The 25,412-nt window shown below is 41.7% G+C and overlaps 1 protein-coding gene across 1 annotated transcript in view; it reads right to left on the bottom strand.

The window, feature by feature from the left end:
- Positions 1 to 21,256: 21,256 nt before the first annotated feature.
- KHDRBS3 (KH RNA binding domain containing, signal transduction associated 3) overlaps positions 21,257 to 25,412 on the bottom strand; it is a 183,372-nt gene continuing 179,216 nt past the window's right edge. Inside the window, exon 11 of the transcript XR_007499602.1 lies at positions 21,257 to 21,520. The gene's annotated coding sequence lies outside the window, so the exon portion shown is untranslated. The remainder of the gene's footprint in view (positions 21,521 to 25,412) is intronic.

Genomic DNA, 25,412 nt, shown 5'->3' on the forward strand with positions numbered 1-25,412 from the left:
ATCTTTCCAATCCTGGAGTATGTGTATCATTTCCAGTACTGCCTCGTCTACAGTCTGTTCTCTGAGAGATGACCTCAAAAGAAAAAGTTTGATAGATCTGTGCAAATGGGAATTCTATGTGGAGAAAGGCATCAGCCTTTTGAAAGGCTGACAGAAGAGATCAGCATCTCAATTCTGCCAGTCCCTGGCTTTGTGACCCACAATAGGTCACTTAACCTCTCTAGACCTAATTTTCTTCCCCTGCTAATTTAGGATAATAATATCCATCAGTCTTTGACTGACACCCTGGAGCCTTAAACCCAAGGGAAGGGTTGCAGCCTTGCATGATGTGATGTTCTGCATCACTCCTCATCTGCATGAATTAACAGCTGGAGCCTGATTATAGGGTTTGGGGAAATCTGTGCCTTCAAGAGCTTAAAATGTTTTTTTTTGAATTGTTGAAGATAACTTCATTAGAGAACATGTGTGAAAATTTTCATTTTACTGGTATTAAAAAGCATTTTTAAGTTTGTAATGCTTATACTTCTTGTATACTTCTGAAGGATATCAGTTAATACAATGATTTATTTTGAACCTTATGTCTAGTTAGCTTCTTCCTCTTCATGGATGAGACATGAAATTCAAATACATCCTGATCATATGATTTCAGACACCATATCTTAAAACACAAAAATTTTCAGAACCCAACTATTAATAGATTGTCAGCCAACCACAGACTTAGACCCCCTCACCACCATTTTCCACACCCCCAGAACTGTGACACTTCCAGGCTCTATATAATTATGCTCGGAGAGTGTCACAACTCTCAATGATGCTTGGGAGACAGGACTCAAGGGATCAATTGGAACTGGAAATCTGGGGTGGGAAAGACATCACTCTCTCTCCTGGGATGGTCTCCTGTGGCCCACAAGCATACCTGCCCACTCCTGAGTGTCAGCTCTGATTTGTTGAGCAACTTGCCCAAGGCTACAGCAAACATTAAGCAAGGAGCTCTTTGGTGCTTAGGAAACAGGGCGACAGGAGATGTGGTTATTTCCCGGGAGGAATTCTCAGTCCAATGGGAGAAGCAGACATTGTAGGAGCTAGTACCATCATAATGAGGGAAGCCTGGAGGAGAGACCCAGTTTCTCTTGTAGAGGCTGAGTCTCCTGGAGTGCAGATTGCCTTCAAGAAACCCCAAGTGGCCAGAAAGGGAAGAAGAGCTTGGGCATTAGAACTGGCAGCCAGAGTTCAATGGCCCTGTCTGAACCACTTACCTTGTGGATAATATTTGGCAGGGCTTTCTGGGTTCTAATTGATCCAACCATCAATATAATCAGCAGCACAGAACTGCTACACAGAAACAGGAGCCAAGAGAGGTGACAGTTCGATGCAAGCTCTGAGTTCCCAGGGAACGTGTTGAATCTTCTGAGCAGGCAGAAGCAAGGCTACAGCAAAGGTTCGAGGGACCTGTGGGGTGAAGACTGGAGGGTAATTGCTGTATCATACCTTTTTTCCCATGCAGGCATTCTGCAGTAGACACCCAAATGCTAGACCACCACCATACAGCTGCCCACTCTCCAGGAGTATTCTGTTTCCGAATTCAGAATCTGCCATGCCTTCCCAAACACAGATGCCACACAAAGAAACTTCAAAGCCAGTCTGTCACTGAGAGGACCTGGGGTGAAACAGCAGTTTCACTCCAGGACCATCTTTCATCATCACCAACCACTTCTCTGCTCTTAGAGTCCTGTTCTGGAAGCTTCTAAAAGGAGCTGTACTCCAGACTCTTGGATCGATTCTCCATTCTCACCTGTTCTTTCCAATCAAAAAATTGCTGCATAACATCAAGTCCAGTTTGAAAGTACACAGGACTCCTGAAAGGTATGCAGTTGATGATGAATTGGGGCCTGGTTCTGCCCTAATCAACACCATGCATCTTGATAACCAGAGAGAATGCGACAGAGTCCTTGCACTGAGCACACAGCGGGACTGATGGCTTGACTTGGAGTCATACTACCACACCTCATCTGGCAGGAGGAGTCAGGAGCAGAAGACTCTAGAGTGCAAAGAACTGGAGAAATTTGTGGATGCCCACGTTAGGGTTGGATCTGGGTACTTCATTTGCTGGGGCTTCTACTTCCACCCAGTAAGTAAGAAAGATGATACTGATTACACTTAGCTCCTAAAATAATTCATATTAAATGAGATAATTTCATAATCAAAGATATGCTTTCACCTCAGTGCCTGGTTTATTGTCAGCACTGATCAATTTACCTAAGAGAAAAACATTTAGTGCCCTTGTAATTGGTGAGACTTGCAGTTAATACAGTGACCCTGTTGACTCCAGACTTTGCTGAGATACCATTCAACAACTCACTGTGTTTATATGAAATTTCTGGTTCTGATTTCATGCTAGCCTTGCAAGACCATTAGCTTGTATGTGACTGAGGAGAACCCAAACCCACAGTATGAAGGGAGCTTCTCAAGGTACAAACAAAGAGATACCAAATAGATCACTCAAGAGCAATTCCTAGGAATTTTAGTTTAAAAACCAACAAGAATAAACCAGGTTCCCATAATTCACTGTTCTCATTTCTTTCCTAAGGTGCTCTCATAAATTTCCTGAGATAATCTCAAAGATCGCCAGTACCCAGAGATGTGAGTGTCTGTGAAGGATTCCCTGGAAGAAAAGAGGACAAGGACCACCCAAGAGGTCCAAAAATTAGCACTGAGCCCACTGCTATTCTCAGACAAATGACACTGATGCTATTGGTGGTCAAATGAAGCAAGAGCTTGGAGAAGTGCTAAAAGTTTAGCTTTTGACTTGTATGAATAAATACTCAACACATGAGGTTTCTTTTAGGGGTCACCATGCACTCCTGGCAAGCATACACTCCAACATCTGGCCTAACATTTTATTTTGCTGAAGTTTTATTGGAATCCTCACTCAAACTGCTTTTGTGTTACAGTGGCAAAGTAGAGAAACAGTGACAACAATCAATTTTATGTTCCTTTATAGCACATATTTATTAACTTCTGGGCTAAAGCAACAATAGGCATGTGCCATTGACTGCTTTGATTTATCTTTCTCAGTCTCATTCTCTCTCCCTCATATATCAGCCATCTGCAACCAACTCCACTTCTGAATATATGCCTTGGGTAAGAATCAAACTTATTCAAACTAAGTGAGCGCCTTCCTGGTAGCAAGAAATTATGGGTCAAGTGCCTGCTTAAGGTAATAAACTTAATTGGATATTATAGCAAGAGCTTCCAGGAAAACTCTTTAAAGGGCTAAGTCCAAAGAATAATTGCCCTGGGCTCTTTTATTACTTTCTCCCCTCTGGGCCCTGATGACTAAAGTTTATTTGGAACATATAGACCACTGTGAGATCACAGATATCTACTGAAGATATTAAGGAAAATAAAAACACTTGAGCCCAGTCTGAGGGGTGAAGCTTCTGCCACTGAAGAAGGGAAGGAAGAAGAAACAGAAGAAGAAGAAGAAGAAGAAGAAGAAGAAGAAGAAGAAGAAGAAGAAGAAGAAGAAGAAGAAGAAGAAGAAGAAGGAGGAGGAGGAGGAGGAGGAGGAGGAGGAGGAGGAGGAGGAGGACGAGGAGGACGAGGAGGAGGAGGGCGAGGAGGAGGAGGAGGAGGACGAGGAGGAGGAGGAGGAGGACGAGGAGGAGGAGGAGGAGGAGGACGAGGAGGAGGAGGATGAGGAGGAGGAGGAGGAGGAGGACGAGGAGGAGGAAAAGAAGAAGAAGAAGAAGAAGAAGAAGAAGAAGAAGAAGAAGAAGAAGAAGAAGAAGAAGAAGAAGAAGAAGAAGAAGAAGAAAGAAAGAAAGAAAGAAAGAAAGAAGAGTAGAAATGAATTTTACACTGAAAATGAGAATCACACATCAGAGACATGCATGTATTCTTTGCCCCTTAGCACATCTGTCCTTCTGGACAAGCTCCTTATTCTCCTAGGATCTCTGTTCCATTCTCAGCTCAGTGGAAATGAGTATGCTCCTCCCTCAGGGAGTTGGGTCATTAAGTATTTGCTCCTCATCCAAGTTCACAGTTCGTACTAGTCACTAACAGTCATGAACTTTATACAAGGTCTGAGAGATAGTCTAACATGTAAACTCTAGATGTTAAGGCTCTTGTCTATCATGTGTTTTGATACACAGCACCACAATTCCGGAGCATTGCCAGGAGTGGAATATTGATACCTAAGCACAGAACTGGAAATAAGTCCTGAGCACTGGCAAAAATGACCCAAAAATATTTGCCATCCAGAAAAATATAAAAATTTGTGAAATTCACTTTGCACTGAGTGTTTAGGGTAAGTACTGAATTTTAGATTTACCATTATTTTGGCCATTATAACTCTCATCTTCTATCAGTGAAGGTCTAGGAGAACAATCAGGCTGCCCATTTTCTTCAGAGGTGTTACATATTAGGGTGCAAACATTAGTGTGGGCATTTTCCAGGTTTACAGAGTCCTCCTCAAAACCCCAGTCTCGTTTTCTGAGATGCTAAGGTGTTGTGATTGGCCCAATGGGGACACAGGAAATGAAGTAGGAATTTAAGGAGACAAGCTCTGCCTTTCCTTCTGTGATGTACTCAAAGGTACAGTGGCCCCCATTGTCACAGAGTGACTGGGCATGGAGATGGTGGTAGAATACAGCTCTCCATTAAAACCAGAAACCAATAATAGTACAAAGTATGACGAGCCTGGGCATGACAATACTTTATTTCTATTACCCTAATCCCTAGTCATGGAGGAGGGGTGGAAGAGATATGACTTGGCCAGAGCCAGCAGAGAGGGTGGTGGTCAGCTCCCCACTAGGCCAGAGGTCAAAAAGCACTGTTTCAGGGCTCATGGAAGAGATTTCCTAGAGGAGTCAAGGTAGAAGGAGGCAGTTCATGGGCCCAGTGCAAAGACAAATGAGGGGATGGAAGAGGGGACTGGAGATGGAGCAAACTCCCTAATGTGCTTCTTCTTCTTCTAGAAAGCTTGTTTAGAGTACAGGCCTGTGTGGGGTGGGGATGAAGGACACTTGGGATATTGGTCATGGGAATGTTGCACTGCTGAAGGATTTTATATATATAATCAAAAAAAGAAAAGATAAAAAAAAAAAAACCTCCCTAATGTGAAGGGTCAAGTGAAAATTAGACAAAGGTACAGTTGCCCGAATGCATTCACAGCACAGGGTAAATGGATTTTCAGTAAGTCAAAACATGAGTAGCACATGTAGCAGTGATTTAGAAAAAAATCCCTGTAGACCTGAGCAGGACTAAGAAAAGTCCCATTGGCCATGAAAAGGTTATTGCATTAATAGTACATTTCAGCTGTTAGTTTGCTTTTTGAAAACCATTAATATGGAGAACTTTGAAAGTTTACAATGCCTGGACACATCCCCAGATGAGTGACAGGGTTGAGTCCAGGTGTATGCTTCCAACAGACTGAAAAGTTGATGTTGCTGCTGTGTCAGGGCTGAATTGGACACTTGGATGGCAGTTCATGGTTTATCCTTGGCCCTGACCTCTACAAAGAGGGCAAAGGCCCAGATTCTACCTTAAAACACCTCTAGAGCATTTGGGAAGTATTCTAGATTTATAATATAAACCTCTCTCTTCTAAATAAGAGTTTCTGGCTCCCCCACTGGTCTCAAGAGTCTTTGGTCAGTTATGAAGGAATGGAACCAGAAGTGGCTCCTGCTCTATCTCTTCCCCTTGGTCAGGTGGGTCATGCAAAGTCCAGTCAAGAGGAGCAATACAAGGCCTGAAACATTTGGGTGTGGGAGTAAGAGTGTGAAGGACATTTTCAGATTGTGGAAGTCTGTCATCAAAATGAGATTGAGTCTGTTCTTGATGGCTAAAAGTACCATAGGAGATACGAGAAGAAAACTCATTTTAGACCAATCTAAGGAAGCAGAATGCCCACCATTCATTGTGTTTCTACTTTCTCCCCTATCTTTCCTTCATGAGTCCATGTGTGCCTACCACATGCTAATGCCATATCTGCAACTACTGATGAGATGCATTCTGAAAACTAAAGGAACCTGTAGTCCAGCCCAGCAAGATAATGATGTGAACTCTCTTCTTTGGGAAGAGGAGAGATATGTCTAGCCCCAATATCCACTAATAAAAGAGTCACCTTGGAGGCAGTGAGCCCTCTGCAAAGCCCATGCCAGTTGTGATTTAAGAGAAGTGGGCAAGAGCAGGCTAACCAGGCAGGATGTTCTTGCCAAGAAAAAGGGACTTGGACCCATGAAGGCAGTAGCCTGAGGCCCTTGTATGTTCTTGTGGTGGCCAAGGCCCCTGACTGAGTGGACCAAGCACTAGACTCCAAACAGCTGCCCCTCAGGAGATCCTGTCTCCCATTTTCTTGTATCCTGGTGGTCCCCACTATCTTTCGCGCTGGGTGGCAGAGTGCATTTTTGGAGGATTCATTCCTGCAGTACTTAGAGGACCTTCCTTGCCAGCTCCACAGATTTTCCTCCTCATACCTTTCCACTCCAGACACCTGACTTAACCTGCGTTACACAGAACTCTGCTTCTGGGATTGGGCCATGATAAACAAAAAAGGAGACAGGGGAAGATCCTCAGCTAGTACCCATCCCTCACTTTTCCCTAGTGCTGCAAGTGTCATCTAAGAGGCTTTGTACAAGGCTCCTCCCATAGACAAATGGCACATTGGTTTGTTCACACTAAAACTCTCCACCTACTCCTGCACCATAGCAGAACAATGCTGTGGAAGCCATTCTCTCTGTTTGTAACAGAGTAAAGTAAACACACACTTTGATTCTAAACTATTACCAGTCTCACCATATTGGCAGCTCAGGTTCCTTGCAACTGATTGTGACAACAGAAGAGGACCTTGAAGGGGACATTTGTGTTCTGCTGTGCAGTGAGAGAGTTAAGTCCCCCACCCCCTGCCACTGAATCCATAGAGGGTAAAGGAAAGAAGAGAGGAGGACCCAGAAGGGTAGGCAGGGAAGAGAAAGGTGTAGAATCAAATAATTAAAGATGGAGCTGGATGGTGGTGGATGGTGAAGGATGGAGGTGGATTTCTCTTTGCCATCCCAGGCCACGTGGCTCCGCAACCCCCATCCAGCTGGCGGGTCCCAGGCCCAGGTGAACGGTGGAAACAGACTCATCCAGAGACAGGCATCAGGAAGCATCAGCTTTATTCATGCCCTATCCACCACATGTGTGTGGCCTATATCATAACCTTTCAAGCATTCAGCCATTCTTCGCTAGCCCTGCATCTTAACTCCTTCCAGCCATCTTCCTTTGACCTCCATGCTGGTCAAAGACCAAAAGAGGCAACGACCCAAAAGCCAGAGAGCCCAGCAGGGCAAAAGGGGGCCCGAATCCCCTGGGTCAAAGGCTTATCTACCTTTTCCAAGACCCCTCCTAGGAATGGGCGGGGTCTTGCAGGTAAGGTCACACATAATATCTGGTTCCCAAGACCCCTCCCAGAAATGGGTGGGTTTCAGGTAGCTACACCTAAATCCAGGGTGGAGTTACAGAAAGGAAGGGGAAGACAGGAGAGTAGAGTGGAGGAAAAGGAAGGAAGGGGGAAGGGAGAGAAGTGGAGAGGAGGGGAGGTGGGAGGGGAAGAGGAGATAGGAGGGAGAGGGAAGGGGAGAGGAGAAGAGATCACCTTCAGTTTTCTCTGGCTCTGCCACCTCAGCAACCCTAATGACTCAATGTGAATCCATCCTGTTTTCCTTCCCAGCCACTTGAAAGTCGAATGAATAGCCCAGAGGCAGAGCTCAATGTTGGCTCAAGTGCCATCTCCTCTGTTGCTTTTGAAGGACTTTGATTTTAGACACAGATTTTTTTCCTGGCTTCTCTTATATGTGTTCTAATAATGTAAGACTGAAAATCCTTTCCACGGAATGACAGACTATAAATAATAAATGAACACACATCAATAAGTAAAGAAAATACAAATGTCTTTTCCTAAGCAGTTTTCTTTCCTTGATGGGTGTCTGTCACTCATGGCAGAGCATAGCTGGTTATCAAAGTCGCATCCCTTCGTTGCCTGCGATCCTTTGCTCACCCAGTGGAACAGGTGTTGGGTGGGCATGGGAGTTGATCAGATAGCAGCTTCCATGAACACCCAACTCTCCATTGATGTGTGTGCATGCATGAGCATGTATGGAGAATTCTTCCAACATAACCTCCTGGAATGTTTTTTTCTAGCGAAAGGTTAGGGATAGTAGGGAACCAGGATGCCCAGGTCTGTGCTCTAGGATCCCCTCCACTGGCTCCTCAGCTCTCTGAGGCAAAAAGGAACTAGACAAAATAGCTGCGAGCAATAGCCAGGGCACCCCGAGTGCTAGATGAAACTTATAAGTTTGACAGTATTAAGGGGAACCAGAAAGGCCTGATTCATCATCAAGCACAAAGGGCCATATTGGGGTGCTGCTTTTCTTCCATTTGTTTCTAAGTGGGTGGGGTTTGCACCTTCTTTCATATATGGGGGGGGGGTCTATCATGACAACACTGTTACTCCCGAGGCTGACAAGGAATGGTCAAGACTGTATCTTGAAGTCCTTTCATCCTTATAAATATGAGACCTGCTGCTCCAAGTTCATTCCACTGAGCCTTTGTCCTGGGCCATAATTAGATGTGAGGGAAAGAGCCTGGCATTATGTTTGGTACTAGAAACATCCTAATTAAGAGATTGCTTAATACTAAGCCAAGTACCGTTCCTAGAACATTCCTGAGAGTCTAGAGGTCTCTGTCTGAAAAGAGATCCCCAAATGACCGAGACACTGGACCTCATATACAAAGTAGTGTCTATGGTTGGATGACACAGTGGTTTTCTCTCTGTTCCTAAGGTCTGATTTTACCAGGGATGGTCCCCTGGAGCATTCTGGATTGCTTGTTCATCTGAGGAACTTCTCATATGTCTTTTTTAATAATATCTTTATTTAAACACCATGATTACAAACATGTTTGTAGTTGGGTTTTGGTTATAAAAAAAAAAAACACCCTTCCTTCCTACCACCAATGCCCCCCATCTCCCTCCTACACCAACCTTGGTCTGTATTCCAGACAGGCATTCTACTTCTCTCACTGACTAACATTGTCATGATAGCTATTGGGTGTCGTTATTTTTTTAACTACTTTCACCACTCTTTGTTGTAAGCTTCATATTGTGGGCCAGTCCTTCCAGCCCCCATATCTACTGTCTCTGGGTATTATTAATATATTTTTTATTTTTTATAAATATCATAGATGAGTAAGACTATTATGTGTCTATCTCTCTCTCTCTCTCTTTGACTCATTTCACTCAGCATAATGGTTTCCATGTCCATCCATGTACAGGAAAGTTTTATGACTTCACTTTTCCTGACAGCTGCATGGCATTCCATTGTGTAGATGTACCACAGTTTCTTTATCTGCTCATCTGCTGTTGGTCATCTGGGTTGTTTCCAGATTCTGTCTATTGTAAATAGGCCTGCAATGAATATAGGTGTGCAGAAGGCATTTTCATTGTTTTTGTGTTCCTAGAATATATCCCTGTATATTCCTGAACTTTGAAGAGTGTTTTCAGTTAATGGACACCTGCAAGTTGCTATTGTCCATTCTTATCTTGGCTTCTGGGAAGTTCAAGGGCCCATTTTAAAATGCAGTCTCCAACCCACTACCATCTGACTGTCTCTTATTTCCACAACCACAATTTATTCTGCCTTTCTACTTCTTTATCTTTTCCTTGAATCCTTTAATATATTACACTTGCATTGAAAGAAACTATACCATGTTCCTTCCATGAGCTGTGAAACAAGACAATGATCATTTTTCTCTTTTAATCAAAATCCACAAACTTCTTTAAAACCAATTACATAACTAATAGGCACAATACATTGCTCCTGAGGGGCAGAGAGATGGTGTCTTTTCTTTCTAGAATGTAAAATGTTGTTGGCATTTAAGGGAAACGACAAATAAATTGCTCCAACTTCTTCCTATAACCCACCTCCTGCTGAGTTTTCTCTGAAGTAACTCAAGAAATCTATCATCAAATGAAGAATTATAGGGGTTGCATAAATCACCCAAATCCCCCCTGCTTGTTTGTTTGCAGTCACAAAATTCAAGGCAAGCTTGCTCAATATGTAGCTCAGGCATGTGTATTGTCCTACTGCTGCTATAACAAATGACAGCAAACTTAGCGACCTAACACAACACGAATTTATTATCTGAACATTCTGTAGATTAGATGTTTGATTTCAAGTCTGACTGAGCTAAAAATCAATATTCTAGTAAAGTCCCATTGCTTCTGGAGAATAGTCCTTGACTTTTCAGCTTCTAAGGCCACCATGTTCCTTAGTTTGTGGCTTCTTCCTCTATCTTTAAAGCACTTTCTCCATATTCTGGATCAGTCTTCATCTATTTTTTTTTTTGAGGTTGCTGATTTTCTTGTTTTCTGAGGTCAGTTCTGAATGTCCCCTGTGATTAGCATACATTCACCCAGATAATTCAAGATTATCTCCGGTCTCAATATATTTAATTATGCCTATGCAAAAAAAATTAGAAATAGACATCAGACCAACTAATTAACAAAGCAGTAATTTTAAAAAAATGTTTACTGTGTATAACTCAAAAGGCTAGGAATGGGATATCACTAACATTAACCATGGGCTTAGGCTCAAGGATCTTTTGAGCAACTTAGATATAATAAGTCATAATAGTAGTAGATAACACGATAGTAGACTGGAGGAAGCAGTGTCTAATTTATTCTTTATGGCAATTAGCTATGATTAAACATTTTTCTTAAGTGACAGGAAATGGGCTAGTGGTTAGCACATGAATTATGAAAGTTAAATTTTGCTTATGATTTTCAGAGGTAAAACCAAGAAATCACCCGGACCAAATTAGTCTTGCAAAACAACTTAATCATGCTTTGCTTGTATGACTAAACTAATTTTGTCTAATGGGTGAATTGTCAAGGCTAGTTTCTGGTTTTAAGTACCTATCAAGTACTATTCTCCTTCTATGGTTTTGGGTATTAAATCATGAACATATTTTGGGGAGCCATCATTCTATCGACTATATTTGTCTCTTCCAAGAGAAGAAAAGTAGAGAGACCAAAATAGTGAATTTGGGAAGTGTGAGAGAGACTAACACGCCTAAACAAAGGTGTTCCCCTAACTTTCTTTTCCCCTAATCTCTTCTTTTGGTATGTAAAAGCTCACCTGGATTACAGGAAACTTCCCACGCTCTGGTGAATTTGGTTCTAGACAATAAAGAGAGCAGATCTGGCTTTGGGCAGGAGAGATAGTGGGGGAGGGAGAGAGAAGAGAGAGACAGAGAGAGAGAGAGAAAGATGGCAAAGAGAGAGGTCATGAGGCAAAAAGCAGACTGACTCCGATGAATCTTTTCTACATTGGCTTGGTATTATTTTTCTGCCACCACCCTGCTTTATCAGACCCATCCACCTAAGGGGTTAGAAACACAGTATTTGTGGCAGGCTCACCACTTATGGATTTGTAGTTATTTTACAGGGAATTAGCTGGAATCACAGTGAAGATGGGGAAGGGGAACCAATGTGTGAACAGCTCAGAGGACATGTTTAGGAGCAGTGAACAGGGAGGGAATAGACTTAGAGTCTTCTTAGATGCTGTAAATATAACCTTAAATTTTATATGGAGAGTCAATAAAATCGGTTCTTTTATTCACTCAGTGCCATCTGTCACTGCATGAAGGTTTCTCCTGGGCTTCAACACCTTGAGTGCAAGCAGCTTTCACACCTTCTGAGACTGAGTGAGCCTGAGTGCTGGTGGTTCAAGCTATTCGGGACTTCTAGATAACTAAGAAATATCAGGTGGGGCCCCATTAGCACCATATCCACAAGATTTGCCATGGATGGAATGTGTCCTAAGAGGCTGTGTGTACTTGAAGCTGGAAAGTGTAGAAAAGAGTAAGAAAGAACCCAGAACCCAATGAAATCATTGGTCCCTGCAAAGGGAGATGATCCCACTCTTTCTGCCCACCCCATCTTTCTCATAACTTTGGGTTGGAAACAGAAAGGGTTTACAGCCCAAAGGACTGTGGGATTTGGATTTTTTGTGACCAAATTTCCATTTTCTAAATGAGACAATGAAGTTCAGAGGCTGAACCCTGCTCACCTCCTTTTTTCCTAGAGGCCATCACACAGACCTCAAAGTTGACACAAAACAAAGGGCAAAGGATGCAAAATAGCAAAACCAGCCTAGGTGGTGACCTTGGCTTCTGGAAGTTTTGTTCTTGTTTCACTGTGTTTGCCAAGTCATCGCCTCTTACTCCTGAGGAGCTTCATGTCCTAACACTTTCCAAAAGCCTCTCACCCAGGATAGTGAAAAGGTGCCCATCCTGTGCAGGGATAGCTCTTGGGCTATAGGTGGGGTTGTCCTCAGCCTCAACCCATGAGGTTGGGGAATACAGGTGCTCCATTCCTGGCTGTGTTAACACAAGCAACAATTAACTAGTAGCATTTAAGTGGAATCTTAGATTTGAAAATCTAGAAGCTCAAACTGAAGCTGGAGCAATAGCACAGCCTTAGGGCATTTGCCTTGATGTGGTGGACCCAGGACTTACCCAGGTTTGATCCCCAGCATCCCATACAGTCTCTGAGCCTGCTAGGAGCTATTTCTGAGTGCAGAGCCAAGGGTGTGGCCCCAAAACAAAACACACACACACAAAAGAGCTCAAACTGAGAAATCACCCCAAATCTATTTTGTTGGTGTCTTTCATAAAGGGAGGTTTAAAGAAAAAAATTACAGAGGTGGAGGCAAGATAAAAGAGAGGACTAAGAGCAAGGACTGGTTATAGATGATATTCTCCTAAAGTTCACTGTTTTCTAGTCTAGCTGGCCTTAGTTACTACATAAGGAAGAAAATTAATGTATTTGTATATATTTTCATAGCTTTCAAGAAGACCAGGTCAGGTTGACAGGCCAATAAATAGTTCTTGATAGTACACACTTTCCAAAAGTTAGAAGTTCACTAGAAGGAGAGAGGAACAAAATGGAGTCAGCTCAGTCAGTCTGAGAAAGGGGGTGGAGCCCCGCATGGGAGTCTCAGAAGTAAAGCAGACAATGTCTGGCACATTTACACACAATTACAGATCATGCTGCCTTCATCTCTAGTATCCTGAAGATACAGCCGCTTCCCTACCTCAGGGATCCTGGGCTGCCTCACACCAGCTGCTCTGGCTCCTCCAGCTATTTCAGGCTGCATTTACAGGATAATCTACAGCTTTTATCTTCTAACTGGCCCTAGAAGGGAGGGTAGAGCCCTGGTGAGGGTGGGGAGGGGTAACCAGCCCTGGCCCTCCCAATTTCTGCTACTTTGCACTCAAGCTGTCATCCCCCTTTCTCATAGACCTTTGGTGCACATACTTCTTTCTCTGTTCTCTTCTCTCCCCCTCACAGGATGGCTCCATTTCCTCCTCTGTACAGCATGTATTTACAAAGCAGGTCACAAACAGAGTGTTGCATCTAAAAATACAGTCATTATGGAGCAGACAAGTGTCTGCACTTGTCCTGAGAGAGCAGGGATGCTTCAGCATTCCCTCTCTTCCCCTCCTCTTTGCCACTCTGCATCCAAACAACACACACACACACACACACACACACACACACACACACACACACACACACACACACACACACCTTCTTGCACCACTGTGCTTTTCAGGCACAAGTTGGGGCTACCTTTGAACTTCTGTTCCCACTATGACCAGTCTGTCTCCAGGCTGGGGGGAAAGGAATATAAGATGGCACTTGTATTTATCCAACAATCTGAGGCTGATGCTGTCATTTCAGTTGGTCATTTGAAGAAACTGAAGTTCACAGGCTTATGTAACTCATTCCAAATCACAAGACTGTATGAAAAAATCGCCCCAGCCAAGCTGGAGTGGCTGGATATGAAGAAACTAAGGGTGCCACATGGTTCTGGGGGAGGAAGTTTCATGTTTTGTTTCTATTTTTTATTTAAAGAAAATGCATCATATAGTTGGCATAACTGATCATAATACATTTGTTTCAAGATCAGGGAAAGCAAAGTTATTTTAAAAAATAAAAAGAAAATAGATAAACTAAAAAAAAATAAAATGGAAGAAATATAAAGAGTTCAATAGTAAATATATTTGTGAAAATTATTGTATCTCCAATAAAGTCATTAATACAATAGCAGAAGATTTAGCAATCTCTTTATTTTTTTGCTTCTGATTCTTGCCCTGAAGGTGGTATTTTTCCTGTTAGCTGGAGCTGTCCTGGGTTTTTCCCAATTAAAGGGACCTGAACTGAGGTCCAAAAAGGCTCTGACAGGGTATCAGTGAAGGGAGGGAGAGAACCCACCCAAGGAGCCTAGATGGTGTAGCACACCTGTCCTTCCCTTTTGAGTTCGAAGTGAACTGGAAGATGGAATTTGAGTATGTGCTGCTGAATGATTCGGGTAACCATGCTACTGTCAATTAGAGGTTTGGGCTATGAATTTTCTTTTTACTGGTGTTGGAGGGATAAAAACTGGCATTGCTCAGGTTTTACTATGATCTCTGTGCTCAAGGATCACTCCTACTGGGGAAGAGGAGACTATATGAGGTGCCAGGGACTGAATCTCAGTCAGTTGTGTGCAAAGCCAATACCCTGGGTGTTCTATTATCACTCTGGTCCCATGTACCATTTTCTAGTTAACTTGATTTACTTGTGCCTCACAGCAGATATTTAGGGTAAGGTCTCTCTTACTTTAATGAACATGGACATTAAATGCAAATGGTTAATGTGGTCCAACGCACCAGTTGGTGCCTCAAGCAGTGAGAAAATAAATTGTCAAGATGGAAGTAAATGGTAGGACTTGTCCCCCTCATACTCCAGCCCATGTTCTAGGGGTACAGGGCAAGCTGTAAATTATCTCCAGAAATCTAGATATCCATTTGAAATTATTTGGTAGTAGATAGTAGATGAGAAATATTCCAAAAACTTATAGGCCAATGAAATACATTATCAGAGTATGTGTTAAACGGGCTTAATACAGTTTAACAGGAATGTTTTTCTAAATTTTCTTAGTGAGTCTATACAAATTTATAGGGAAATATAAGCACCCAAACTATGAGCTTGGATCATTTTGTTCCAGGCGCAACATAAAAAAGTTGAAGCAACCTCCATCCATCTGTTAGTCTCAGGCTCATGTTAGCACAGTCTGCCTTTTCTCAGCCACCAGAAAAGGTTTCTACTATAAACTTTCCTCTCAGAGTAGGGACACTAGGTGAAGAGACCAAACCTTGCTCCTCATGGCTGGAATTATGCTGGACTTAAAGCTTCCTCTACATTGTACCACAGGCAATGCTGCTGCTGCTGCCTGATGTGGAGAGGCCTTCAGACTACAGATGTCTGAAGTTCACTTGCCTCTCGCTCACCTCTGGTAAAAATCTGGATCTTGTCTTTGCCATCATCTTTTGACAATTTTTGAAATCATTACCTTTAGGTTCTTGCACCTGGGAAACAAATACTATGTGAATTCTCTTTTGGGTGTTGACACTGATCTCCAAGGCAGGTGCAGGTACAGAGATTTGAATCAATGGATAAGCACCTAAGCATTCTTCTCTGGGGAGAACTCGCCCAATTTGCTCAACTGGAACATATGATGCCAGATTTCTTCTTGAGTTTTTTATTCTTTAAAGTGTTTTCAAGCTTTCTGCCAACCCTATTTGTCCTCCTCCCTCAGCCTGAGGGCTGTGTGGGCAGGCAGACACATCCTTTTCCTTCATGCTCCCGAGGCAGGGACAGTTGTTCCCCTAAGCAAAGAATGAGCCACAGCTGCTTGAGTCACCTTTCATCTGCCATGGCTCAACAATTGTCGTCACCACCTTCAAACTTCAGGAATCATACAGATAAAAAGAACTGAAGGTCAGGTTTAGTTCTTCATGTTTTATAGGCAAAAAGGAAGGAGACAAAGTTAGAAATGTACCTTGGCCCTTAAGAACTGTTGGGACCTGAGTTCTGAACAAGGAGGGACACCATTTTGTAAAGACCACACGGCAGGCTTCTTCTCAGGTTCTGATCAGGGAGAGAAGCCATTTTTTAAGAACCACAAAGTATAAGCCACATGCTATGTCTTCACAAGCCTATTTCCATTAACACTGCCCTAAGCTACCTGGCCTTGCCAGGTAGCCTATCAGGGAAAGACAAGGGAGCTGTAGGAAGGTACTACTAGATAATAGCCAATCATTTTAAAGATTATCAGAAAGCTGGAACCTCCTTATACCCCTTCCTATATAATCTTCCTCATGACCTTAGATGGGCCTTATCTCCTTTGGGAGATGGCCTTGGCGGATATTATGGGGGCTTTTTTGGCAGATTAAAGTATTAAGCTTTATTTCAGTTGTGTGGTCTCGTCCTTCGATTCTGGACTCTAGCAAGAACAAGTTACAAGATAGGAATTTGGAAGCCAGTCTGAATGCACAGGGAAACAAAAGCAGTTTGGCCCTGGCCAAACAGGTAGGATCACTCTTTGGTTAACTTCTTGCTTCTAGCTAAGAACTCAATTATTAGGGAACGGAAGTGTGTCAATGAAATGAGGCTGATTCCGGTAGCGAAATAATAGGTCAGACTGTAAGCTCCACTTTCTGGTATCAGGGAAGGTGTTGCTGGGGGTTCCCTGGTCACACATGCAACCCATGCCTCAGTTTCTTGCAATTGTGGAGGTGTAGTGGAAAAGCAATTCTTCAATTTGCCCTCAAGAAACAACTTAGGAAGGACAATGGCTAAGACTATTTACATAGTGGACTTGGAAGGGATGATTGAATGAATGTGTCTTGTGTAGTTTTCTGATCACTAGTAGCTAATTATATCTTGGGCTTACAGGACGCCATTCCCATTCTGACTACTCCATGAGGTAGGTGGTGCTGCCCCATTGTAGATACAGACACAGAGACTCTGTCAGTTGAGAGCCTTTATCCTGGCCGCCACAATTGTCTAGCCCTGTTTTCACACCATGTCCGTCCTTTGTATCTGGGGGTTGACTGTTTCACAAACAGCATGTGGAGGAAAAGATGTTATGATTCTTCTGAAATTCTGTTTGGATATTTTGTGATTTTTTTCTATAAATTCTTTGGTTTGTAGACTCCTCCACTTTGATAGTGTATTTCTTGCTCAGGGAACAAAACCCTGTCATATTGTCAGGGCACTCAGGGAGGTCAGAGAGGCCTGAGGCGCAGATGCCAGCACTTCTGTCCCAGCATGCGGGTTAGTCAGTACAGGTGGGCCTTTAGAGGACTGGCTCCAACTAACTGTTTACATTCTTGGAAGAGACTGAATCAGATTGGAATGCAGATCTGACTCCACAAAAAGTAGCGTATTAGCAACTTTCTTTAACCTGCTTAAACTATTAAATTTGGTGCCATCTATCCAGAAGTTGTGATTTGAAGTGCTTTGCTACTATCTTAGTGAGCAGAAATGAGGAACAATTTGGAGGAGGCTTACATTGGGACAAGAATAGGATAGTGAAAGATGAGCCATTTAAAGTTGTCCATGGGAGATATGTTACATACACACTTAGGTACTATGCAAGGCTTAGTTAAGGGCATGCATATCTGAGAACTGGGAAGAAGCCGAAGTTGAACAGCAATGATGTTAACAAGAAAAGAGGAGCTCTAGAAGTCATCACTAAGAACATGGAAGGCAGAGCTGTTGTATTATGAAAAAAGCATCATTTTCCCAAGTTTCCAATCATTTGATGCAAAAGAGGCAGACCTGGCAGATTTTAGCCAGACTCACTGAAGGAGTACAAAGTCTTCTCCCCAGATTTCTAGAAAGAAGCAAATCTTCTGCTATTGTGGTAACCAGAGTTTTGACACCTCACTATGCCATCACTTTAAATAGGTAGCTTTAGGGGCTAATCAGATAAATGCTGAAAAAGCATCAGCAGTTTTAAAACCATAGGAAGCTGTCATGTCTTTAAAATCAAACATGAGGTTATTTCAGTCTGTCATGCTTGAATAGCTTCTGCTAACAAGGAAGAAGACAGGCAGGACTGCCAGGACTAATATGGGCCAGGATGAACTCAGTTGAGATATTCAAGTTTCAGTTCAAATCAATAGGTTTCTCCATTGTCTGGTTATTCTTCCATACTAAACTCATCCACTACTTGTAGTACAATTTGTGTCAATAATTCAAAGTGTATTTGCTATGAAATGGACTCTGGGCCAAGCTGAGATACATTGGCTTAAGTTGGCTTTTCTCTCAGGACAGCAAAACCATAGGAGGGGGACACAAGAAAGACTATGGTTAAAGAACAGCCCAGTGTGACAATTTTGTGATTTAGCACTTCTGGGATAACTCTTAGGTTGAATGTGAGTTGGTTAAGACTCTCCAACTTCCATATCACTGTGTGTAAGATTTTAGTTGGAGCAGCTCAGGGGCTCCCACCCAAATACATAAGACATTATATATATATATATATATATATATATATATATATATATATATATATATACATACATACATACACACACACTCTTGGAGGTAAAAGCCCATTGAGTTGAATGTTCCACCTGGAGATTTCAAATAGGAGATGCTGGGTGTGGCTCAACACGTGTCAGAGGCACAAGGATTTTCATATTTACATGATGGTACAATACCTTCCAGAGTGTTACTGGACACTGTGCAGTTGTGGAAGAACTCTATTCTTTTATGGCACTAAGAACATGTCTCAGAGGAAGCCTTCTAGTGCTAAGGCTAGAAATAGGCTAAAAATGGCTGCCATTTCCCCCAGTTCTTGTCAGTGGATACCATTAGCGGCAGATGAGGCCTGCAGAGTTCGGATCCTACAACCCCTTTCAATCCCTGGTAGTAACAGAAGATTCCCCTTTCCCTCTTATGAGCAGAGACACAATTCACATCCATCTCCCACCGAGGAACAAGAAGACACCCCTCTCATCTCCAGGATCATTGTTTAAGGAGCCAGATCAACCCAGAATTTCATAACCAAATAATTCAATGGAAAAAATTCACTCAATTTACCAGGTTCAGGGAAATCTCAACTTGACTAAGATAACATTTGATGCTACATAGATATGACAAAAGAGGTAGAATGACTTGACAATGGTCACAGTGAACATTTAAGGTTAGAAAATTAGGCAGGAATCAATTTTTGGCTGCCAAGGTGGTGAATAGGGGAATGTGAGCACAAGTCTGTTTATAGGGTTACCCCGTAGGACTTTGGTCATGGGAAAAGTGTGGGCTCCATTGCCACGTTACAGAGCAGGGGCAACAGATGCCACTAATACAAGAACTATAAAGGGCAGATAAAGATATGCTTAAATTATGATACTATCACTATCCTGTTTCTATGTTCTCATCTATGCCATTTGGTTTGCTGTTGCCAAGGCCCTTCCAAAAAGAGTGCTCATCTTGTCTTTACTACTTTTCTTAAATAAAAAATGTAGGGACTGGAGTGGTGGTGCAAGCAGTAATGCATCTGCCTTGTGGGCACAAGCCTAGGACAGACTGTAGTTCGATCCCTCGGCATCCCATATGTTCCCCCAAGCTGGGAGTGACTTCTGAGCACATAGCCAGTAGTAACCCCTGAGCATCACTGGGTGTGGCCTAAAAACCAATAAATAAATAAATGTTAATTTGGGATCACAGCCCACAATGCTCAGGAGTTATCCCTCATTCTGCACTTGAGAATTACTCCTGGTGGTATTTGGGGGACTATATGGGATGCTAGGGATCAAGTTCAGGTAGGCTATGGGCAAGGCAAGCATCCTACCCACTGTATTATTGCTTCAGCCCCACAAGCCTTTAAGCAAGTTCCTGAGTTAGTTGATAGAGATTTCTATTCTGGACCCATTTGCACTAGATTTACTCTAAGTCAACAGTCACAGTGACTGCTATTTACTGTATTTTTTGCTCTAGAAGATGCATTTGACCATAAGATGCATAGTTTTTACATGCTCTCCTCCCTGCACTGACTTCAGCTTTAGGTGGCATTTGCCTGGATGTACTTTTGGGGCAAAAATGTGCATCTTATGGTATGAAAAATATGGTAAATCCTTATCTAAATTATACTCCCCAGTGCAAAGAACAGTGCAAGACTCAACTAAGTATTTAATGGCAAGTATGTATATATGTATATATATATATAACACATATACAATATATCTGAATATATTCATTCCATCTAAGGTTCCCAAAATCATACCCTCCAGGGGAGATCTTACTCAAATTCCAACATGCATTACAAGCTTAAAAATGCCTGAGTCTTCTACAGTCTTCCCTTCTCAGAGACAATTTTATTCATCCAATGGCTGTAGTCTTAGACCAAAATGAGAAACAGTAGAGTAAGACAAAATTAAGGCAAGGAGAATGGGATCAAGGACAGGACAAAAAGATGAGTCAGCAAGTTCAAATCCATAGGCCTTTAACTCAATATGTGAAAGGCGACCAAAAAGGGAGAAGGCAGTTCAAACCCTGTTGACAATCTAGATTTCCTACTGCTTAACATTGGTTTTAATAGTACCTCAGCTGATCCCAAATTGCTCAGACCCTCACCTTGTCTGGCCATGGTAGAAATATTAATGGTCCTCCTCAAACACACAGGCTTGTTTCTCTTATTCTTTGGCACTTCTAAGATTGAAAATATGTACCTAATGAGTGTTAACTGTGTACAAAAGAGTGCAAAATCATGTTTTTAATGCACATCATGAGAGGATAAGAAAGGTAACCTATTTGGAGCCATCAGCGGTTAACATAATGATTCCCAATGCTCAATGTAACAGTAAATGCCTAGAAAGACTGTCTTTGAGGCAAGAGTGACAGTTTAACAATGTGCACTATTGTTCATAAAATTCCAAGGCTACTGAATGTGAGTCTCTAGCGAGAAGGAATAAAACACATCCTCCGGGACATATTGAATTGAAATCACAATGCACCAGCAAATGATGAAAAGAGAATGAGCAGAATCCTACTGTCCTCAGGGATTATGACCTTTATGTTCCAAAACAAATTACAGAGCGGCATGGAAATCAGGATTCTTTCTGTGAGGATAGCATTGCTTTTTCCAAAGAAGCCTTTATAAGTAAACTTTCATGTAACAAAATACATTGGTATAACACTTTTGTGTCATATTTATTGACCCATAGTGAGGCTGAGAAATAATTTTCAAATTTGGAACAAAGAATCTAGACTTCTGTAGCAAGTTGTTCTCATACATGACTTTCAGGTGTGCAAAGAATTGTGCTAAAATAATAAGACTTTGCTTTTCTAGGTTTATAATAAGGCATAAGAGACTTAAATGGATACCTTTATTCAATAACACACAAATCATTTGACTTTTATTATGATACAACAAAGTAAGATTTTTCTTTCCTTTTCACACATACTTTTCAAATTAAAGAGCAAACCATTTTATGTAACATTTCACAAAAACAAAATTGTGCTCCCCCGAAAAATTTAAGATGTTTTTCATGTTCCAAAGAGATTTCCTTTACTGACTAGGCACGTTGGTGAGTTCATTCATTATTCTTAGGCAATCCACAATTAGAAGGAACATTCCTGAAAGAGAGGAAAATAAAATACATTTGTACACTTCAAAAAATAATAATTATTTACGTTGTCAGGAATGCAAGTTCTTAGGCAGAAGAAGCAGGCAAGCAGAAATAATAAATTGGGTTATTTATGGGAAATAGTGAAAACCTGAACTTTAGAAATTAAGAAATATAAATATTTATGTTTGGAAAAACAGATGAATGAGACCAGTGTAGTGATTATTTACAGCCAATGTGGCATTTGTGTCTGATTTCAGAAAGGAATGCTTTGTTTTCCAGATAGCTTGGATGCTATGGATGTGCACCATGGCACTGCCCTTGTCTTTTCATTGGTGATGAGATTCAATTTTAATGCATTTAAAAAATTTCAATGAACATGAAGCAGTATATTTTGATGTGTTATATAACAGGGCTATTATTTTGCAGTTCAAGTGGCAACTGGAAGAAAAAAAATCCAAATAGAGAAGCATCTTTCACCATGGCTTAACTTTACATGCTTAACTCACACCAACTTGGTTCCAGGGGATTTCTTATGGCCATAACCTAAGAATTGACCTGAACCTGTGGTACATGGTTTGAGCTTCCTAAGATCTAGCTGTCCCTAGTCTCATCAGCACCTCTCACTCCACTCCAGCTTCTCCTCAAGCACACACATGACTTTAGCTGTCTTTCCTACTTGCACCAGTATATGGCATCCAACATTTTTCACCTCCCTCTCTGCTTCCAAGATCTCAACATAATTTTCAAAACTCCATTCTTGTTTGTCTCCTCAGTATAACCTTCTCTTTTTCAGATTAAGTCCATCATTTTCCCTTGGAAGCATCTCTGGCTGTACTCCTTTGCTTACAAAGGGTTCAGTGTCAGAATGTCAGACACCAGGAACCTCCATTGACACCCTACCAAGCATCAGTGTTTTAGGAAGAATCAGACACAAACTGGATTTGAAAGATCAATGCTTGAAGAAGGTAAGTATGTCCAGTTTTATTAGACTATCTTTCAATCACTCAATAGTTCTTCAATGGCTTGATGTTGACTGAGTACTTTCAGGGACACACATGTAAGCAGATTCATCCATGATCTTAAAGAAGATATTAGAGGAGATGAAGGCCCAGAATCCAAGGCTGCCAGTCACACTCTTAGGATGAAAAAAAAAAAAAGATGCTCTTGGCTGAAGAAAAGAGGGCAAACCATTAAGAACTGATGAGAAGAGGAAAAAGTGGGCAAAGATAATAGAGAGCAAAGTCACCAAGGGTCTTATTTCTTAAAAACTGTGCCCTGCCACCCCTGGGCCAGACTATTTCCCTTTCCTTAGCATATTCAAAATGCTAAATACAATCTCATCAAAATCTCAGGAGACTGCTAGATTCTGTTTCGGTAATCTGGGCCCTAGAGTGAAAGAAGACCAATGTGGGTTTGATAATGTTAATAGAAGTGCATCTTTTGTCTTTTGCTGTGCATGGAAACAAATGCCCATGAAATGACTAAAGCTGCCTCACTCATACATGCAGATTTCTAGTTTGCCTCAGTGTTGTAATAAACACTTTTTTTAAATACAAGTAGTAGGGTTTGCTGTTATCACAGATACTAGCAATTTGTACTGTAATAAATATCTGTAATATCTAAATATTAAAATAACTTCAGAAAAGTCTATCAAGACACATTCATTTCTGGGGAACATTTATGATGACTTGACAAACCTTTAAAACATTTGCTCCACAGACATGTTCAATGTACAAAAACAGGCATGTAAGATTGTTTTCTGAGTGCTATAGAGTACTACAGGCATTAAGCAGCTAATTACATCCCGGTACTGCATACCGCCACCTTGCAGACTGCCAGAAATGACCTCTAAGTACAGAACCAATAGGAAGTCCTGAGTAGGGCTGGGCCACACCCTAAGCAAAACAAAGACCTACTTTTCATGACATACTTTTGGGGAAGGTTTGGATTTGCAGCAAGAACATATAATACAAGCACATGTAATTACTCATTAAGAATATATTTTGGGGGGCCGGGAAGGTGGCGCTAGAGGTAAGGTGTCTGCCTTGCAAGCACTAGCGTAGGACGGACCGCGGTTCGATCCCCCGGCATCCCATATGGTCCCCCCAAGCCAGGAGAGACTTCTGAGTGCATAGCCAGGAGTAACCCCTGAGCATCAAATGGGTATGGCCCAAAAACCAAAAAAAATAAAAATAAAAAAATTTCCACTGCAAAAGCTAGTGGTTACAAAGAAATATCATTTCCATAGAAAAATAAGATTAATAATGACATTGCTTAGTGTCATTATTATTATTTTTTATTTTTGAGTCACACCCAGCAGCTCTCAGGGGTTACTCCTGGCTCTATGCTTAGAAATCACTCTTGGCAGGTTTTGGGTGGGGGGGACCATATGGGATGCCGGGATTCAAACCACCATCCTTCTGCAAATGCCCTACGTCCACCTTATCTCTTTGACCCCAAGGGGGTGCTTAGTGTAATTATTTAAAAATAACTATTTAAAGATATTGTCATTTGCTCATTTACTCATTCACTCTTTTATTCACTAGTGAACACTTTGTTAAATCCTGCAGCATTGTGTGATAGGCACCATGCTATAATGTGGTGAACTGATAAAATAAGAAATGGATATGGGCTAGTTCTTCAAGCCCATGTTCTACTTTGAACACATATATAGTTTACTTATCTCTATTTCTTTTTGCTTTTTACACTCCAGAAGTCTGTATTCTCTCCTGAACATATAATTCCTCTCCTCCTCTCATGTCTTTTTAAGTAAGTTTCAATAAATGTCATCTTGTGGAGGAAGGAAGGAAGGAAGGAAGGAAGGAAGGAAGGAAGGAAGGAAGGAAGGAAGGAAGGAAGGAAGGAAGGAAGGAAGGAAGGAAGGAAGGAAGAGGAAGGAAGGAAGGAAGGAAGGAAGGAAGGAAGGAAGGAAGGAAGGAAGGAAGGAAAAGGAAGGAAGGAAAAGGAAGGAAGGAAAAGGAAGGAAGGAAGGAAGGAAGGAAGGAAGGAAGGAAGAAAAGAAGGGGAAAAGGAGGGAGGGAGGAAAGGAGGGAGGGAGGAAATGAGGAAGAAAGAGAAGGGAAGAAAGGAAGAAATAAATAATAACCTTACATAACCCAAAATCCTTGAATTGGTGAGAAATACATCAACAAGCTCAACAGAGTTTTAGGATAATACCCCATGCTTGTTAACTTTCTATGCACATGAATTCCCTTGCTTCTAGAGCCTGCTAGGTGTTAACCTGCATTAAGGCTGATCATGTAGCAGGCATGAAGAAGCAGGATTTCTCAAGAAGAGGTAGCCAGTGATATTTTATATATATGTCATATATAAGAATGACATTTATAAATATATTAAATTACTTTCAAGTGGAAGGATTACTTTAACATAATTCACTTTCCTGCATTCTGGGACACAGATCCAGCTGTGTACAGGTACACATTTAAATGTTCATGAATTTATCACTCACATGGCACCTGGACTAAAGAGGTTTGTATCCCAAATAATTATAGGATAGTATCTTCAAAATTCATAGACAGTAATTTGAAATTTTTCCCAAATTGGTGGGTATTCAATATCAATACTAGGTAAGGACACAGAGACCTGCAGAAAGGTTTCTTTTGGAGGGATGCTTAAAGGTTAGCTCCAAATTTCAACAAACTATCAGGCCCCGAGGAAAGGAAAGAAATGTGAATACCGAAAGGGATGTATTTGAAGACACCATGATGGCTCTGTAAACAAAGGCTGAAGCTAAATAGTTGGGATCAGAAGGAGGGCCGAGACCATTGGAGTGGTTGTCATATTGGTCACCAAGACCATGCAAAGCTCTGAGTTCAGAAAAGAATCTGAGTTTCAATCTTAAAAACCACTGCAACTACCAAAAGATTAATATGATACCC

This window comes from Suncus etruscus, chromosome 10, assembly GCF_024139225.1.
Source record: "Suncus etruscus isolate mSunEtr1 chromosome 10, mSunEtr1.pri.cur, whole genome shotgun sequence".
In the NCBI taxonomy this organism is placed as follows: domain Eukaryota; kingdom Metazoa; phylum Chordata; class Mammalia; order Eulipotyphla; family Soricidae; genus Suncus; species Suncus etruscus.